Source organism: Adiantum capillus-veneris, chromosome 16 (genome assembly GCF_014529385.1).
Source record: "Adiantum capillus-veneris isolate H3 chromosome 16, ASM1452938v2, whole genome shotgun sequence".
NCBI classification, from domain to species: Eukaryota; Viridiplantae; Streptophyta; class Polypodiopsida; order Polypodiales; family Pteridaceae; genus Adiantum; species Adiantum capillus-veneris.
Genome location: NC_140946.1, coordinates 125,983,471 through 126,001,824, shown reverse-complemented (window position 1 = coordinate 126,001,824; position 18,354 = coordinate 125,983,471). Strand labels below are relative to the sequence as shown.

General features: G+C 40.3%; 1 pseudogene; it reads left to right on the top strand.

Moving 5' to 3' along the window:
- The first annotated feature begins 4,319 nt into the window (after positions 1 to 4,319).
- LOC147439826 (2-C-methyl-D-erythritol 2,4-cyclodiphosphate synthase, chloroplastic pseudogene) lies at positions 4,320 to 4,964 on the top strand (annotated as a pseudogene).
- Positions 4,965 to 18,354: the final 13,390 nt, after the last annotated feature.

Here is an 18,354-nt window from a genome sequence, read left to right as displayed (position 1 = left end):
CTAAAGGATGTTTGAAGCAATGCTACCTTATGCCTAGTTGTTTCATCATGTAACCTTTGAGAAATGTAGTCAAAATCTAGTCTATGTAGGTAGAGTATTCAAATGTGAAACCTTTCGTATATGGAGTATATGCTTTGTAAACTTTTCGATTGAGATATTTTATGTGGGATAAAGTTAGATTGTTTGCTAATATTAACTTTGTTTGTTCCACCATATAAACCTTACAAACAAGGATAAGGTTATTAGGGGCTTTATCTAGACACACAACAAAAAAAAGGCCCTTTTTATCCTCTCCACATTGGGATCTTTTAATGAACTTAAGATGGACATTTATTATGCACAATTCTTAGATTAGCCTTTTACTTGATCCAAGGGAATGTCTAGAGAAACCGCATGATATATGATTAACTTGTATGTTTCATTCCATAATTCTTCACATGCTATGTGAAGACATAAGGGCTCAGTGGGTATGTGGTTTAATCCCTTATATAGTACAAAGTTGGCTACACCATAGGTCAATAATATGTGTTGGACTTCTACAAAGACGCTCAACATACCCTACTTGCATAGACATACATGTTGCAATTCATGACAAAATATAGAATTGGCATTGCATAACTTGTCTTTAATGAATTCCAGAAAAGTCCATCCAAATAGATATCATCTAGCTTACATGTATTGTGGCCTTCTAGTCCATACAAAAAAGGCTAAGGAAGTTTCTTACAGAGCCGACATCCACAAAGGCTTTTGGGATTTCACATGATACATCTAGAGGCGGTTGCCCTAGAAAGGCTTTGACTAATTGATCTTCTTCCAACTCACCATTTCTTACAATAAAAAATATAAAAGATTTTGAGTTGATTGGGTACACCCCAGGGTGTATGCAGACCTATTCCTAGAGGTATGTCTATTTGAGGGAGTTATATGTATAGTAGAAGTAAAAAGGGGGTTAGATTTTGAGCTGATTGGGTGCACCCCAAGGTGTATGCAAACCTGTTCCTAGAGGTAGGTCTATTTGAGGGAGTTATATGCATAGTAGAAGTAAAAAGGGGGTTTCTACTGGGAGTTAAGGAAATCCTATTGATTGTAGAATAGGTGGTTGGGTCAAATACCTTGGGTTCTAGTTCTTGGGTTTCCTTCTTTCTCCTTTGTGTGTTTCCACCCAAGCTCTTTTACTTCCTCTACTTTCATGCGTAGTAGAGGGGAATTTCAAACTCCAAGCAAACCTTTTTGAGCAATCATAAAAACGAGCAAAATCTAACAACATACATATAAAACTTAAATCATAAAAGGAAACATTGAGCATCAAATAAAATATTATCTATCTGTCAATGTCCTCCTCTAGCATCATTCAAGGAAACTTCAATCATACACTCTTATATTAACTCCTTGATTATCCAAGCTTATGCTCCCTCCTCCTAAGCATGATTGGTGGTCATAGATAGTAAAGCCATAGTAGATGCTTGGGCAAGTGTGTGTGTGTGTGTGTGTGGGGGGGGGGGGGGGGGGGGGGGGTTTCTCAATACAATATTATGGCAAATGCTTGTACTGCAAGAGGATTGTTTCAAAAAAAAAAAAGTTAAAAAATGTCTACTTTAGGGAAGTTATAAAATAAGTAGATTTGATAGAGTATATTTGGTAGGTTGGAGTCATCAATGTGTGTTTGCAATCTTTGGTTTTAGATTGTATCTTATTGAGATTGGAGATACAAATTTTCGTGGGTAACTCCATTTTTTTTAGCTTCCAGAAAGGATGTTTCAACTCACAATCATGACACCAAGGAAAAGGAAAATGTCCTCCACATACATGAAAAGAATAGTGTGAAAGAATTAAAAGAATTCTTAAATTTCAAATCTTTTATAAATGTCATTGAAAGGAACTTTATATTTTTAAGAAAGATAATTATTTTGGACACTTAGTTGTAGTCAAAAACCCCTTTTGAACAAATGCAACAATAGCCAAAAGGCATATACAATTCTGGAGAGAACCTCACAAATCTAAGTGCACATAGGTAAAGCAATTGTTTCCTATATAGCCAAAATGAAATGTACTAATGAGATGATGCAAAGTTTCACGGTGCTGGCTACATTTTTTAGCTCTCTTGGGCTTGCACTTACGACATTTAGACTCTTCATCTTCTCCCCTCCTCTCCCTCTCTCTCTCAAACAAATTTTGGCTAATTTAGAAAAAAAGTACCCTACTATAGGTGACTACTGCATCATTCCATGTGCCAATATAGGTAGTCTGCAACAACCCAGCCTCAAGAAATTCAAGAGCACCACATTTTCTATGAATGCCGCATGCAGGTTTCAATTTTACTGTGCAAAGTGAATGAAGAGGCCCTTTGCGATGCAAGTACATTTATGCAAGCGCACATGCAATGCATACGATCAACAAGTTCAATGAGTTGGGTGCAGCAACATCCATGGTAGTTCGATCGATAAATTTACCATCATTAGCATCTCTACCTTCTCAATGAGAGGATAATTCACCATTCTCAGAGGGATTTAGCATCTTCCTACCTTGTAGAGTTGTCCCACCCACCCCTATTAGGTGGTGCTTTGTTTTGAACAATCTAAACAAAGTGAAATCCTAGTGTGCACATGCCTTAGTACCCCACAGGGTACTCCCCTCTATGGGGTGATTGGGTTCCTGGATTCTAGAACCAAGAACGTTGTGCCACTTTGGGAGACGAAAATATCAAGGTCCCTATTCATTGACAAATTTGGTTCTGAAGGGGTTGGGCAAGGAAAATCTAGAAGCCGTTTGGAGACACAGTGGGGTAAAGGGGCCAATATAAGGCCACCTAACTTGTGGAGCCTAGATCTCTTGTTCCAAGCTCAACTATAATGATTGAATAGCTCATTTGATTTTCACGCCGAGAGATGTTTTAAACAGTTGATCTCGTCTTTTTTCACAATCGGAGCAAGAAGTTATAGTTCCATTGTGCAATCCAATGTAAAAAATATGTGTGTGAAAAGGGAGACACACCAACCCCAAAAGAGAGACATGGGTGCTAGCAAGGCTTGAACTCACACATTGCCCAATAAAAAAGCTTGTTAGATTCAATACAAATGACTTAAACAAAGACGTATTAACATTCAACATTGCTAAGTGTGTATGTGTATCTATCTCTCCAACTTGTTCTTGCACCAAGACCACGCTACTTAAATCTCAATTATTTCTTGAGCCTACGGTTCTTGCCAAAACCACCTATGCCTTTGACACTTCCCTCATCCAAAGATTGCTTGGATCTTGGACCCAAATCTTTGCCAACACCCACAACGCCATCCAAAAGGCTCTGCCCGGCAACGATCATAGAATATTGCATGATGGCAAGCATCGCAAATGTTGGAGTAGATGGGCAAGGATGTTTTGCAAAATTGAAGTCATGTTTGTAGCACCAATGCAAACAACAAAAATGGCACACTCATTGCCTACATATTACATATCCTCTCTCTCTCTCTCTCTCTCTCTCTCTCTCTCTCTCTCTCTCTCTCTCTCTCTCTCTCTAAAAAAAACTCTCAAAAATAGTCCACGTTGGCGCGGGCTGGTTGAGAGAGTTTTTTAAAGAGAGAAAGAGAGAACACTGCTTGCAAAAATGGAGCACTAATTGCCTGCATATTATGCATCTTGTTTGTGCGTAGAAATGGTGCTCTCATTGCTTGCATATTATGCATCCTATTAGTGCTGCTCAAATGGCACACTCATTGCCTGCATATTACATATCCTCTCTCCCTCTCTCTCTCTCTCTCTCCAAAAAAAAACTCTTTGAAACAGTTCGCGCCCAACGCGGATTGTTTCAGAGAGTTTTTTTTTTAGAGCGAGAGAGAAGCACTTGCAAAAATGGCACACTCATTGCCTACATACTACGCATTCTTAGTGCTGCTCAAATGGCGCACTCAATGCTTGTATATTAGTTATCCCCTCTCTCTCTCTCAAAAAGAAAAACTCTTTGAAATAGTCTATATGTAGCTCGAGTGTTTCAATCGCCTAGCGGCCTATATGTAGCTCGAATGTTTCAATCGTTTAGTAGGGTGCATATAATCGACCATAGCAAAGATGACAATTGCATCATCACCCAACATTTCCAAGGGAGGTTTCTCTTTTGAACATGAGTCTACTCTGTCACTATGCGCTTCAAGCGCAACCCCTTTGCTCATACCTCCTCTTTATTTCTAGAAAAGCCAGGTATGATGAGGAGGGTCAATGGCTTTTGGATGATCACATCACTAGAAGGTAAGCATCTTCTCTCAGTTAGCAGCGTTCTTCTTGGTGCACGGACATGATCGTCTCTTATACAGTGTGTTGTTCATACAATGCAACCCTTCCCCCCTCATGTAGCTAGCAATATTTTCATACCACCTTATCTTGTGCAGACACAAGCTCAAAACGGAGTAAATTTTTCCACAAACAAATTGATATGCAAAGTCTTTGCAGTGGCTTCCCCTCTTGTTGAAATTGTTACTCCATATGTGAAGAAGGCTCTTGTACTACTTTTTAGAGTAGGGCATGGCTTTGATCTTCACAGATTGGAGCCGAGTTTGCCTCTTATAATTTCCAGATGCATGAATGTTCCACATGACCAAGGATGTGAAGCATATTCTAATGGTGATGTGATTGTCCATTGTGTGGTGGACTCTCTATTTGTGACATCTACAATATTTTTCCAAACAATAATTCAAAATGGAAAGGAGTCTCATCCTCAATCTTTGTGAAAGAAGTTGTTTAATTGATGCATGATGGGAGATATACTATGGGCAATTTGGATTCCACCCTCATATTATGAAGGCCAAAGTTGAGTCCCCATAAGGAGGCCATAAAATTGAACCTCTATGAACGCGCTGTTAGACATAGATCCTTTAGTAGTTAATATTGAGGCCAAAAACCATGAAAAGGTCAATAGCTTGGGAGAGAATCGTAGCATTGTTTCCCACACTATTGTGTTACTGATGAAGAAATAACCTAAAACAAATGACGTATAATAAAGGTTTGTAAGATTTAATAGCTACTCGTGTTTATAGATTAATTGTTGATTAAGCAATGATTCAGAGAGAGAGAGAGAGAGAGAGAGAGAGAGAGAGAGAGAAGAGGAAGAGACGGTTTAATGCCATAGGAACATTCCACAAGAGACCTCATAGCTCCATCGATGAGTCTTGAAGTCCTACTCTGAAGGGAAGGGAAGAGCCTGAGAGAGAGTTTCCTTAAGAGAGAACTCTGAGAGAATTAATGCACAATCACATGATATATGCGTTAGTAATTTTGTGTCTTCTTTCACCCATACTTGGAGGGGTCACTTAATAATTATGTGACTGTCACATGAGTGCAACAAAAAGAGTTATAAAATTTCTTTTTTCCGCACATTTTCACATAAAGAAGGGTACCATAAAATGGAATTGAAAAAATAATTACAGATTAAATGAAAAAAGGGTGTATTTTATTTGTCAAAAAATTATAGATAAGATAGAAATAGTCCTTAAACACACGTGATATAAACAATTTATTCATAAACCCCCCCCCCCCCAGCACGAGCACGCATATCGCATTTGCCAATATGCTTTGCAATTGTTGGTACTTATATTAATAGTAAAATTGATGATAAGTAGCATGATTACTAGACTTTTATAATGGTGACCTAACTTCAAAACATGGTCCGTTACTTATAGAACTTTCTACATGAAGTATTTCTAAGTTTCCAAAAAATATGTTTTTGCTAGCAATGGGGCTAACATTTATTGTTTGGTTCAAATATATACGATTGCTCCCTTCATTCCTTTTGCTCCTCAGTATCTTATTCTAGAATATTGTTGATGTTAGGGATTAAATTATGCAACCTTGTGATGCCTGTAGCTAGATTCTCCATGGCTACAACATATAACCTTAGCCATGTAGGGATATCTAGCACATATGACAATATTACTTCACAACTATCATCATTATATCCACATTTTGTAGATCATGCTAAATAATGCTTGTGAAATGTGGCGTTTTTTATGAATAGCAGCAGCCCAACAGGTGTAATGTTGTATCCCAAGAGTGGACAATTTCCTACATACAGTGATGTATTATTAATGCAATATTTCTGAAGGATCAAAGATGGTGATTTTGATGGTTAGGTTGCACGTGTGTGTGTGTGTGTGTGTGTGTGTGTGTGTGTGTGTGTGTGTGTGTGTGTGTGTGTGTGTGTGTGTGTGTGTGTGTGTGTGTGTGTGAGAGAGAGAGAGAGAGAGAGAGAGAGAGAGAGATTTAATTATCATCCTCGGAAGTCAAATATGACCTATGGGACTAAAACTACATGTGATGTAGTATGCATGGGGCTGCTGAGTGATTCTTGATGCTCCAAAATTGTGGTGATGATAGTCACAATGGTTAGCCTAGATTGTGGCTGGGAGAGGAAAATGTGTAGGTCTAAGTCATGGCTAAAAACGTGAGGTAAGCAAGTTCGTATGTGACCAAAATCTGAGCACTCTAGTAGTGTGTGGTACTCAAATTCTTGAACTTGCTATGAGCATAATGTGAACAATTATTTGACTCTTCTCCATTGCCCCAACGCCCTATCTTGCATCGAAGGGAGTGGAAGCTAAGCCAAATGGGTACAATAGTGCGTATCGCTAACAAGGCGATAGAGTGAGTAGGGGTTTCTCTTTCAGCAAACAACATGGTTTTGTAGTTGGGGGCAATATGGGTGGCATAATGTATGAAGCATGACCCATCGCAAATTCCTGCCAAGCCATAATACATTGACATTATATAAATGCTTCATTCACTTGGAAGTCTATTGAGGCACACTACAAGAGGTTGTGTGCTTTTGTGACGCTTTTAGCGACGGAAATACACTGGGTTTTTATAACCCCCGGCGTCGCTATGAGCGTCGATACGAGGACCTCTCTATACGCGTCGATATGACAGTCGCTATAAGCGTCGATATAAATGTCGCTATATAGCGACGACTATAGCGACGCTGCAGGGCCATCAATAGCGACGCTGCAGAGCCTTATATAGCGACGATCAAAGTGACGCCCGAGAGGGAAAAAAATTTGGCTGTTTCATTTGTCTATTTACCTTTGCAAAAAAGTGCAAAGGTAAATATAGACCCAAAATAGTCACCCACAAGACAATATAATCATTAACTCCATCATCCATAGTACGTATTGTTTGCAAAATAAAGATACAAAAATAACAAGCGTGAATTGATGAAAGTAAATCAATGACAATTGTACACATAGGCAAAATCACTTGATTGTTAATCTTTGCAAATGTAATGGTTACAAACCATTGTCATTATTTAAAAAATATACATGGTTTTCAAAAAGACGTATAAAAGTCGTCTCATGATACATAATCTATGACAAAAAGAAACTAATGCTATCTAGCTATGGCTAAACTGACGTCGTCTAATCATATGTCTCATCACGTCGAAGCGGCGTATCTGTCGAATTCTGCAAAAAAAGCAATAAGATAGCTTTTTGTAAGTATAAACATATAGCGACGTTTATAAAACAATACAATAAATAGAAAAGAATAAACCCTAATACTAACCATGCCGTCGCGAGAACTCGGGATGTCTATAAGGGCATTTATGCCCTTCCTGCCTACGTACTCACGCTCGTACGGTGTGGGATCACGTCCTGTAAACGACCACTGTCAAAACATACAAAGAATCCATTATGTTAGAATTTCAAATCCCATAAACCCTAAACTATCAAACATAGATGCGAAAACACTTACAAAATTGGCCTCAAATGATGCCCACCAGCCGCTCCCCAAGTGGTGCGAGCTCCCTGCCTCTACTCGCGCTTTGACTGCCTCCTTTTGTTGCTTCCACTTGTCAGGATTCTCGCGCGCTTCTTTCTTTACATGCTTCCAATCTTCTTTGGCCAGCCAATCTGGTCTGCTCCACCGATGCTTGATTGCTTTTTACACTTCGAAACGCTTATGCTTGCAGTATTCGCGCATTCGAACCTTCATCACATCTTCATTGAAGCGGTCATCCCGTGCTGGAACGAGAAACTCGTATGAAGCATGCTGATGACTCTGTCTTTTAATTCATTCGGTACTTCACTCAGGTGTTTAGTATGTAGTGTCTAAACACCTCAGAGCAAAGACCGCGCATGCGAGAAATCACGTTCTTGCCTTCATCATCCATGATGATGCCGCCGCTGAAGTCGACGGAGTAAGGCAAGCCCTCTCGCCGCTGACGCGTGAACCTGGGTGTCTCGGCAGGGGTCTCTAGCGGCGTGTCAACGGGGGTATGGACGCTAGGTGTCTCCACTGGAGTCTGATCCCCGAAGCGAGGAGTGTCCACTGGAGTGACTCCCAGAGGAGTAGCTAGTGGTGTGTAGCTGCGGGGAACTGCAGTCAGCCGCGCAATAGAGAGAGAGAGAGAGAGAGAGAGAGAGAGAGAGAGAGAGAGAGAGAGAGAGAGAGAGAGAGATAGAGAGAGAGAGAGAGAGGAGGAGGTGCTCGTCGTCTCGCGGCTTATGAGAACATACCTAGAGCATACGTACCTGAAGTGGACGCAAAGACCATTAAATACAATGACGCAATGACGCAAATACTTAGAGAGCATGAATTTTTACAAAACGGAGAAAAATTGTTCAAAACGGAGAATCATACAAGAACTTGAAGGTGCTTGTAGCTTTGGAATGTTCAAAGGCTAGCAGCAACAGAAAGCGTTCTTCTTCTATTCAACTTGAGTGATAGAAGAGGCAAGTGCATAACTCTGAATTTTCAATAGAGAGAGAGAGAGAGAGAGCACACAATCAAATCTTGCAGTCGAAAAACCATCTGGTGGAGCTACATGTGGCCATGGATTGCCCAAGATGTGAGCACAAAATCAAAAGAGTGTTATACAACATGGAAGGTACTTAGAGAGCCAGAGTTTTTACAAAATGGAGCAAAATTGTTCAAAACGGAGAATCATACAAGAACTTGAAGGTGCTTGTAGCTTTGGAATGTTCAAAGGCTAGCAGCAACAGAAAGCGTTCTTCTTCTATTCAACTTGAGTGATGGAAGAGGCAAGTGCATAACTCTGAATTTACAAAATGGAGCAAAATTGTTCAAATACAATATTTATGGCTTTAAGAGATCTCTCTCTCATCCTCGCATAGCTCAGCATAACTTCCTATATCTATATAGAGCTCTCCGTTTAAACAGATGTCCTCTGTTTCATTTTGTAGATCCTCTGCATACACCCAATAGAGAGTAGCAGCTTGATGTTCGTCTGGCACCACCTCCACGGCTTCTGACTGAGCATCTTCTCCGATCTCCTCCATTGATGCCGCTGTGATTGGCACATGGTAGCCTTCATATGTCCGTGCACTACGAGGGGCTATCTCTATGACGTACCACCAGTTTGATGCAGACTTTGTAGAATGAAATATCACCTGCCAGAGCCACATAACTTACAAGAGAGCTTCCAAGCACATAAATTCTAAAATGGGATGTTAACTATTTACATACTTACTTGTTCACAATGCTCGGGTAGTACAAAAGTGTCTCTTAGGTCATTCCATTTCTTAGTTAAATTCACCTCAAGAAAACCAGACTCTCCTCTACGCACAGTAGCGTTGCGACCCTTCGTGATTATCTTGAACCATTACACGTCAAACAAGTCGACAAAAAATCCTCTATAATCGATCCTCAAAATCTATTGTATCGTGCCGAAGTAAGTGAGTTCCGCCACCACAGGATCTGCATCAGAGGACCGTCGTCGACTAGGCTGTTCAAATTTTGCCATGATTCCACAATCTTGAGTAAAACACTTTTTGTCGATCCGTTCCACCCTAAAATGTCGACCTTTACACTATGCTCTTGTGTATGACTTATACTACAACCAACAAAGATTATGAGTGGCCGTTCAAACATCTAGAAAGTTACTAGTCGTACATTGCAAACTTACCTTGGTCACGCAACCCCGTGAGTACTCCCACTCTTCCTCAGTCACTTCTTCACCGCACTTTTGTGTGCTTTTCAATTGGTTGTGCAACCATCTTAAGCTCATGAATGTTGGTAGGCTCTCCATACCCATCGGATAGTGCATCGATGGTTGTCTTCCCCGTCTCCACTCGATTCGTGCCCTTTGTCGCTCTTGCTTTGCATCCTCATATTGTGAAATCCACTTCTGCATGACTGGATTGTGAAGCATGCAAAATCGGTTGATTTTAGCCTCTAGATCTTCCGTCATCTTCTTCTCAACACCGAGATTGCACATGACAATTCCAGATATGCGCTCATCATCTATGGTTCGCCATAGCGTGTCCCGGGCTTTATCAAATCCATCTAGCTACTCTCCAATGTACACTAGGGACTCTGATACCAGCCAACCTTCTGCCATGCTACCCTCCGGACGTGCCTTCTGACGCACATATCCCTTGAGCGTTTTCATGAAACGTTCTAAAAAGAACATCCATCTAGAATGTACTGTGCCAGCTATTTCCACCTCATCAACTATGTGAACAAGAAGATGCACCTCCGCAGCGTTTAGTTTGGCGAATGGTATGGAGTCTACATTGATCTCCTTTTGTGAGATCCATTGCACCAACTTCGCAAGTTTGTAGATTGTGTTACGGACGTCAAGAGACAAACATCCCTCAATGGCAACCGGTAAAATAAACTACAAAACACGTGCAGCAATGATATTAAAGTCCACACACAAATTCGCTACACAATTCCCACTATGATATACTCCACTATGAGCATACCTGACACATTTTATGCCAGTCGTGTGACTTCAAACCGGTAAGCTTTCCCTCTTTAGTAAAACACGTTCGGAGCGAGTGCATTACGGCAGTGGGGGTCCGCAAAAATCGAATGGTCTCTTTTACTTTGCATTCTTGGGCTCCTGTGAAAATCCATGGTGCTTTAGGGAGTTTATCGATCCATCGGACGTTGTTTGTGGCCAATATTTCTCCATACGATCCACATTTCTAAGGTCAACTCTGGCTCCCAAAGTATCTTTCTTGCCAGTCAGATGGTCCCATAGTAGATTACCCACATTCTTGAATATGTGCATTGGATCGAGCAAGTGATTGATCATGAGTCGGGGCTAGTATGATAACTCGTACCATAGAGATAGTCTCTTCATCCCTGGGGGCAATCCGTCATCACACATCTCCTTCTACTCTAACCATGCTTGTGCAGACATCCTTGGTGGCTCTCTTCCCAAAAAGCTGTCGCGTAACACATGATTCTATGGAAGATACTCTTGATGACCTTCGTAGATTTGCTTCTTCAATGAGGGCGCCCTACGTGCATTCAGTCTAGGTCCACATGTGACACATGCTTTGTATCCGGTTGTTTGAAGCCCTGCATGTATACACATGATAATAGATCAGCTTGAGAAAAACCAAGATTTACAGTGTCTGAGTGAGGAGTGTAAATAGATCACTTAAGCATTCTGTTAGTCCGGGATAGTCATGTATGGTCCACATTAGAATACCTCTGATCAAAGCATTCCATCGACCTGTGTGTCGGCTCATATCCACCACTTCTATGCCAATCCACAATTGTTGTAGCTCTTCCAATAGTGGACGAAGATACACATCCATATTCTTCACTTTATATCGCCCCGGCACAATCAAGCTTAGCCATAGGTGCCCCTTCTTTGTAGTCAACCACGCGGAAATTTTGTAGTTGACGATGACAACGGGCCATACACTGTAAGATGTTGGTTTTTGACCAAATGGATTTACGCAATCCATAGCCAGGCCTAAGCGCAAATCTCAAGCTTCCCTGGCAAAATCCGACCATGTTCCATCTATATGTTTCCAGGCTGCACAATCTGCAGGAATCCATAGCACACCATCCGAACATTTATTCTCTTCATGCCATGATGCTAGGGCGGCCATAGACGTACATTCGAGAAATGCTTGATGCGAGGAAGCAGAGGAAAATGTCGCAAAACCTTTTGCGGAATTTTTGTTCCGTGGAGATCTACTCGATATCTTTCGGAATCACATTTCAGACACTTCTCCATGTCTATGTATTCCCCTCTGAAAAGAATGGAGTCATTAGGACAAGCGTGGATCGAATAGTAATCCATCCCCAAGTTTCACAAAATCTTTCTTGCTTCCTCTCGGGAATCTGACATCACATTATCAGCTGGTAGTATGTGCTCTTTGAGCAATCTACACAACATAAAAATACGGTACAATTGTGTAAAAATCTATCAGATCATTATACATTTAGAGTTTTATTAAAGTAAACTAATTGTAATATATCACCTGAAAAGCGTTGTGACGCTAGTGTCACTCCATCCAAACTTTGTCTGCATGTTGAGAAGAACCAGGAGCGCTTTCAATCTAGACACACGTGCTCCATTATACAATGGCGTATTGGCTTCACTTTTCATATCATCATAGACAAGCCTTTCTGAATCCATGATCGTCTCGATCATTTCATCAATCTCGGACTCAAATATTTCCTCGTTGGGAATGTGGTCTGCATGATCATCCCCCGAGCTGTCCGAGGCTACATCTTGTAGCCTCACATATGCTGCTTGACCAAAGCGCCTGCGAACACGTCTATTGGGTTGCAAGATTGCTCCCTGTTGGCTAGCGTCAGAGTCCGACGAGTTATAATTGGCAACAACTCGATCTATAATAGATGGATCGAACTCGCCAAATTCGCGAACGTGCTGCAAAGAAACACGTCTTGTCCGTCGCACAGCATGCTTGCAATGATTACAAGGACATAAGATCCTCGTTGAGAGATAGGTGTCTCAGTTGGACGGCCCCACATCCTCGTCACTACTTATAATGACGGTAAAAATCTTATAACCTGGACAACAAATTTAATCTTCTATTGGCATTCTTTGTCTTTTATCCCTCTCTCTCTCTCGCTCTCTCTCTCTCTCTCTCTCTCTCTCTCTCTCTCTCTCTCTCTCTCTCTCTCTCTCTTTATTCACATTGTAAACTACCTCATATTCTCTAGTCATGTCCAATCCCCGCACACCTCGGTCTAGAGGTGCACGCAGATCAGAACCATCGGGTTATAATCTCGTCTTTATTGGTCAATGCCTATATTTGTGGATACAAGAAATCTACACACCCACGTCTACATGATACTGCATGTAGTGGACAAAACCCCTTTGCCTCTTCTCTAGCTATAGTATTTCACAGCATCTTAACATCTTTTCACAATAGATCTTTGTTTGTAGCATGCAGGTACGCGATTCTTGCAATGTAGCTGATGTCTGGTGAAGACACTTAATTCTTACTCTAGGTTTGACGGGATGTGGTGTGTGTGTGTGGGATGTGGTGTGTGTGTGTGACCCTTGGAATTGTCATCTTGCATCACTAATTTCTGTGTAGGCTCAATTTTCTCTTCCATTAGCTGAACATGACGGCTTATTGTATGGTAGCAGTAGTCGAATATGCAGGTGGAATTGCTGGTCCGCATGGACTGTCGAGGCTGTGAGCGCAGAAAATTTTCTCACCATTTCTTCCAAGCGTTGACGGCTCTCTGAGTTGCGCCTACACGAAAATCTAAATCTAACCTTATCTTAAACGATAAAAAGAAGAAAATGGTATAACCTTTCTATCACCCAAGTGTGGTAGATTGGTTATGCCAATTCCCTCTTCAATAACAGGTAAATAACGTAAATAAACCTAAATCTAATCTAATATAACGTAAATAAACCTAAATCTAATATAATATAACGTAAATAAACCTAAATTAATAAACCTAAATCTAATCTAATATAACGTAAATCTAAATCTAACGTAAATAAACCTAAATCTAATCAAACGTAAATCTAACTAAAAATAAACTTAAATCTAATCTAATTTAACTTAAATAAACCTAAATCTAATTTAACGTAAGTCTACATCTAACCTAATCTTTAACGTCTTTTGGGATAGTTTCCTACGACGTTAAAACTCTCTTCTTCTTGTGTGTGTGTGTGTGTGTGTGTGTGTGTGTGTGTGTGTGTGTGTGTGTGTGTGTGTGTGTGTGTGTGTGTGTGTGCGCGCGCCAAAGAGAAAAATGGTATAACCTTTCTATCACCCAAGTGTGGTAGATTGGTTATGCCATTTTCCTCTTGAATAACAGGTCTTGAGTTCAACTCCTCGTCGGCTAAATCTTTAGGTCTCTTTAATTAGTTTCCTACGACATTAAATTAAACTCTCTTCTTCTCGGGTGTGTGTGTGGGTGTGTATGCACGCCAATTAAAAAAGGAGAAAAATGGTATAACTTTTCTATCACCGAAGTGTGATAGATTGGTTATGCCATTTCCCTCATTAAACTCTCTTCTTCTCGGGTGTGTGTGTGGGTATGTGTGCACACCAATAAAAAAAAGAGAAAAATGGTATAACTTTTCTATCACCGAAGTGTGAGAGATTGGTTATGCCATTTCCCTCATGAATAACAGGTCTTGAGTTCAACTCCTGTCGACTAGATCTTTAAGGTCTCTTGGGATAGTTTCCTACGATGTTAAGACTCTCTTCTTCTTCTTCTTTTCTCTCTCTCTCTCTCTCTTTCTCTGTTCCTCTCTCAATGTGTGTGCATTCTTTGTTTATGCATGTGTGTGTGCGTTTTTGGTTTATGCATGCTCTCTCTCTCTTTTCCTCTCTCAATGTGTGTGTGCATTCTTTGTTTATGCATGTGTGTGTGCGTTTTTTGTTTATGCTTGTGCTCTCTCTCTCTCTCTCTATCTATCTATCTATCTATCTCTCTCTCTCTCAAAAACACAATGTGTGTGTGTGTGAGAGAGAGAGAGGGAGAGAGAAAGAGGGGAAGGGAACATGAGAGTGACGAGAAGGAAGGAGCATTCCTGGCTCTCCTTCCTCTCCTCGTGTGTGTGTGTGTGTGTGTGTGTGTGTGTGTGTGTGTGTGTGTGTGTGTGTGTGTGTGTGTGTGTGTGTGTGTGTGTGTGTGTGGAGAAGAAAGAGAGAGAGAGAGAGGGAGAGTGTTACCTTCCTTGCTTGAGCGCGCACCGAAAACTCAGATCTGAGTTTCGGACGCTCTCGGTTATTTTTTTTAGCCATGGCGGCGTCGCTATGACAAGTAACATAGCGACACCGTGGTTTTTCATGTTTGAGAGTCGCCTTACAAGCGTCGGTACTATTAAGTACCTCTTGTAGTGGCATCATGTAGCAAGTGTAATGCATCCCATCTCCCAAGCCACTTCTTTATGTCTTGCATGCATCATGTGCTCAAGATATGGCTTTTATGCATATTTTGAACTTTTTTGCTTGCTTCCCATGCAATTGTAGGAAGTCAATGTGAAGGGTATCATTTACTCCACCACCCTTTCCATGCCCATTACCTATATTAGAAGATATCTATACTTAAGGAGTAGCAACATATATGGTGTTTGTGTCTTAACTTAAATACGGTTTATAAGAAAACACTTTTGGACATTCTCAAACTCTTTCCAAGTAAACTTCGAGATCCTCATGTCCCACACTTCAACTCTATAAATAAGAACCTGTGTCACCAATGTGTCAACAAAGTACTTATCGAGAATCCAACATTTGATATTTCACATGTTCTCAAAGGCATAATGTGCTCTCTTCTCAGTTTCCAAATGACGCATATCACATGCTTGCCACTTGTGATTGGCCGGAATCTCAAGAATAAGGCACTTAAATCTCAAACTTCAAGTGTTCCATTGTTGTACACAATGCATTGCTTCTCCTTATGGTTGGTTTTCACAAGCATAACCTTTATTTTGGATTCATTCACAATCATCCCACCATGCAACAAAAGTTCTCAAGCATCCTTTAAAGTGTGTGTTAGAAGATCCAAGCATTTTTCTTTTTGGCTTCTAAAGGCCCTAGTATCCATATGGATGAAGGTCATTCAAATTTTGTTGCTTGATATGTGTTGGGTTGCATTCATACACCCGTACCAAAAAAAAAAACACATAAAACATCATTTTACACCGAGAGCCCAAATAATCATCGAATAGCCGTATTTTTCAATTGAAAAAATTGCTTATATAAAGACAATCACCGGTTATTATCGAAACCAGTGATTGCAGTTGAGAGAGCAACAGACAGCTAGGCTTATTGAGGTATACTTTTAAACTTGTTTAAATGTGTACTAACTTGTTTTTTGTGTTGTGCCAGACTTGTGTGGTGTAGTAGTTCTTCTCTCACCACGAATTTGGCTTGCAGGTTAAAGGCCACTTCGTGGTGTGTAGCCATCCGGCTCACTCCAGAAGTGAGTAGAAGCTAGTCGCTTTTCTGGTGTTGTGCAGCTACTTGACTTACTATAGGAAAGGGTTTTAGGAAAGACTTAGATTCTCACTCGTGTGGTGGTACAGTTGTTTATCTCTCACCATAGAGCTGAGTTAGAATTTAGTGGTTGACTCATGGAGTGCAGTAGGCATGATGCTATACCTCCCACTTCAAAGTGACCTATAGGTTTCTCAATTTTAGATCAGCTCAAATCATCATTTGTACCATGTAGAAACGCAAGAGTTCTGCTTGTCAAATAGAGAGTGGAGAGATGCATAGTTTATGCCCTCTTCATCTCTGTGTGATGCGTTGTTTACTCTTGTGCTTCGAACTCCAAAGACATGTCATTGTTCATCTCACTCGATGACTTGGTGTTGTCTTGGATGTAGATACATATGATATTGGGCCTGCATCTGAGATTGTTAAGTTGTTCGCTAATGTTTGTGTTGTGAGTTTCACACACCTCATCAGGGATTAGATTAATTCACATCATCGGTCTTACTATATAGAAATATGAGGGTTACATTTGTCTACCTAAGAGTGGAGAGATGCATACCTATGCCCTCTTTATCTTAGCATGACACACCTTGCTCTTGTACTTTTTGATCCATAGATACGTCACTCATTAGTAGATGACTTGGTGTTGTCTTGGATATAAATATGTATGATGTTTGACCACAATTGAGATTGTTAAACTGTCCGTTGATGGTTGTGTTGTGCATTCCACACACTTTATTAGGGATTAAGTTGATTAAACTATCAATCAACATTACAACAACGTCCAGAACTTGTACTGAGCGTACCTCACACAAGCTGGGTTGTTCACATGTATGCTCCGATTGTTTATGTGTATTATGTAACGCACATAACAGGGTCCAATATTTGTGATGAGCGTCTCTCACAATCCTGGCATGTTCACCTCTCTCCATCTCTCTCTTTGTGTGTTCTCCTCTCTATTGTACAATGTATGGATTGCAATCATAATATATTGTTGTTTTCTATAAATTATGTCAATTGTTTATGGATTAGGGTGATGATACGATTTTGATCGTTTACCCTCTCCTCTGACAACGTTTATGTTTTAAAATTATAGCTTGCATATATGGCGGATACTAAGTTGGCAAAACATCAATGAAATTCGCCTTCGAAGTGATAGTATGTCACTTTCATCACATGTCAGAGCCTGAGCTTCATCGTTGCCTATACCCCTCTGCTTCCGAGCATCATTACCACTTCATAGGTGTCACACATCCTGCATTTAAAGTGTAAGATCCCAAAAATTTGGGTCTGTTTTGAAAATAAGAAAACAACTCTCTAATGTCCGTTTTATCAAATTTTGATTTAAGATGCTTGATTGACAGTATTGTAAGGTTCTAAAGTAAAAAGCAAGGTCTTTTCCATGTTCCAATAGGTAAGACAGACGTTTGGTTCAGTTTTGAGAAAATTTGCTATTTTTAGCTTTTTTAAGCTTTTTATGTTTTTAGGTGCTTTTTTGCAAACAGCAGGGTTGGATCCTTAACCTACATGTTCCGGGGAAGCTATGGTTCAATTTTGTAAAAATCTGCTTTTCGAATACTTTTTACGCTATTTTTAGCTTTTCATGATTTTTAGTGTTTTTTAGTGAAAAGCGAGTCCGCTTTCTTATTTCAGTGGACAAGGGGAACCCGTGGTTTAATTTTATATTTTTTTTTGTTTTTTACTTATTTTTAGCTTTTCGTGCTTTTCGGTGCTTTTGAAAATTAATGTGCTTTTTAGAACGACCTAAACATAAAAATATTAATTTTAGTTTCCGTCAGATTTAAAAATGATCACCGAGAAAAAAAAGGATTTTCACGAGAATTATTTTTATAAAAAGCAGTACTGTAAATATGTTGGGACAGTACGGGAAAGTCATAATTATGTCGGGACGTACCGGTATGGGCTAGCCATGGTTTCATTAGTTGGCCGGATACTGTTCAATTGGTCAGTTTTACTGTAAAAATTGAATTGTAAGTGGGAGGGTTGACCACCAAAAGCCAAGCCATGTTTTTAGCAAAGTGCCCAAAAGCTTGCAGCTATTCCTGGTTGAAAAACTAGCGCTAGTTTTTGGCTTGGGCATCACTCTGGCTTGCTGCAATGCCTATAAATTGAAAGGGAGTACTCAATTTTCAGTGTCGTCTGTTGCGTCTAC